Raw genomic sequence first — 2105 nt, 5'->3', positions numbered from 1 at the left:
GACGTGTATTCCCAGTGAAAAAACAATACTGTGGCATCTTCTTCCCAGTATCGGGGACTGCCTAGGAGCGGTACCTGGCGGCTCCACCATCAGAGGCTCCAGTGAACACCAGGTAGCTGCTGAGCTGCGCCCCTCCTATGCAAGCCCAGCCCCGTTGCACAGTGGGTCCACGAATCACATGCACCACCTGTGTGCATAACACTAAGTTAGGGCTTGTTTCCATTTGCGAGAAACACGTCCGTGTCTCACATGTGGAAACCAAGCTCTGGTGCCGGCACTTGGGAGCGGAGCGTGCGGCCGCATAGGAACACATGGAGCTGCACAGCTCCGCTCCAAAGTGCCGGCACCACAGCTTCGTTTCCACATGCGAGACACGGACGTGTTTCTCGCAAATGGAAACAAGCACTTAGTGTGAGACTCGTGTCAAGATCAAGTTCAAGGTGCAGTGGACTGGAGGCACGTGGAGTACATATCGTTCTGGCAGTATCTTCCTGCAATGTCCGGGAGACACACTCTCAGCGCTGCTCCTGTGCAAGTGTGGGGTTTCAAGTGACATCGGCGTAAGTCCGGGAACATACTTCAAATGGCATGGGGGGGGTGACAACCCTGACTGAACACAATGAAGCCCACCCTATGTCTAAACGAGCAGGTAAGATATAACTATATAAAGTGCATTTTCATAACGATTACATTGGCGATTTTAATGCACATTGCATCACTAAAAACGCACTGGGGACACTTTAGATGCAACAAATGACGTGACAGGCTCCCCTTAAAAAAAAAAAATTTTCACATTTTTACTGATATGATACCATTTTGGGGTTGATAAGAAGCTTTGATCGCCCCTTATTGCATTTTATTGCAATGTAGCGGAGGCCAAAAAAATATACTTCTGGTGTTTTTATGGTTTTTTTTTCATAACACCCATTAAATTAATTTATTTTATATTTTGATAGATCGAACTTTTACAAATGACAAATGGAGCAATACCAAATATGAGTATTTTTTTTTCAATTGTTTTATTTTTAGTGGGGTAAAAGGGTGGTGATTTGAATTTTTGGGTTAAAACTTTTTTTTCATATTTGTAAAACTTTTTTTTTCCATTTTATATTATATTTAATAGTACCTTAGAGGACTTGAACCTGTGATCGTCTGATCCCTAAGCTGTGCTTAGCAGTGCATCAGCCCTGCTATATATAGTGAAAATCACCATCTCTTATGCATGAGGGTGAAGAATTCTGAGATTGCAGTATTTATTAAAAATAGCATTTTGTGTTGAGTTTGGAGAAACCACTTCTTATGTTACTATATTTTATGGTCTTTAAATTGTTCTGGTTTGGTTTATTGCAAACAGCGGAATGTTTGTAAATTTTGCTAATAAACCTAATTTGTAATAGGGGTTGAATAATTTAGATTGCCACTGTAGATACACAGTAACTTCCTGCAGTCACCACTAGAGGGAGCTGCCTCCACATCATCTTAGCTCAATGGGAATCTGTAACCTCAGAAATACGCTATTTACCCTCAGAAGTATAGGGTTAAACTGCAGGTGAATAGCGTTACAATGCTGCCTGGCTGCCTTACCAAAAGTGTGGCTACTGGGGGAAAATGTACTTTTTTGCTCACAAGAACCTGCAGCTTTCAATCATGGAAGTGTGCACAGAGCAGCTCCGTCACCACTCACAGCACCACTCACAGCACTGCTCAGTATATTGTGGTTGTAACCACGCCCAGCCACTTTGATTGACAGCTCGCTCCACACACATGCAGAGCAAGCTGTCAATCAAAGTGCTGTGGAGTGATTACAGCCTATGCATTGCACAATATATTTATACTGTGGCGAGTCATGTATATGTTCAATGTTATGCTATACAGGATTACTGTTACCAATCAGGAGCATAGATATAATTAGGAGCATAGATATAAGGGACTTTTTAGCCTCTTATTTTAGGGAATATACTGTATATTTTGGAACTCTTTTGAGCCATTTTTTTTTAAGTCTTTAATAACTGTATACTTGCACCTTGTTTACAAGCCTATTTAGAGTCCAAACTGAGTTTTGAATTAAGGGTAATTTCTTTATTAACATTTGGATTACATCCGGT

The sequence above is a fragment of the Ranitomeya variabilis genome, chromosome 1 (genome assembly GCF_051348905.1).
Source record: "Ranitomeya variabilis isolate aRanVar5 chromosome 1, aRanVar5.hap1, whole genome shotgun sequence".
In the NCBI taxonomy this organism is placed as follows: domain Eukaryota; kingdom Metazoa; phylum Chordata; class Amphibia; order Anura; family Dendrobatidae; genus Ranitomeya; species Ranitomeya variabilis.
This window is presented reverse-complemented; position numbering follows the sequence as displayed.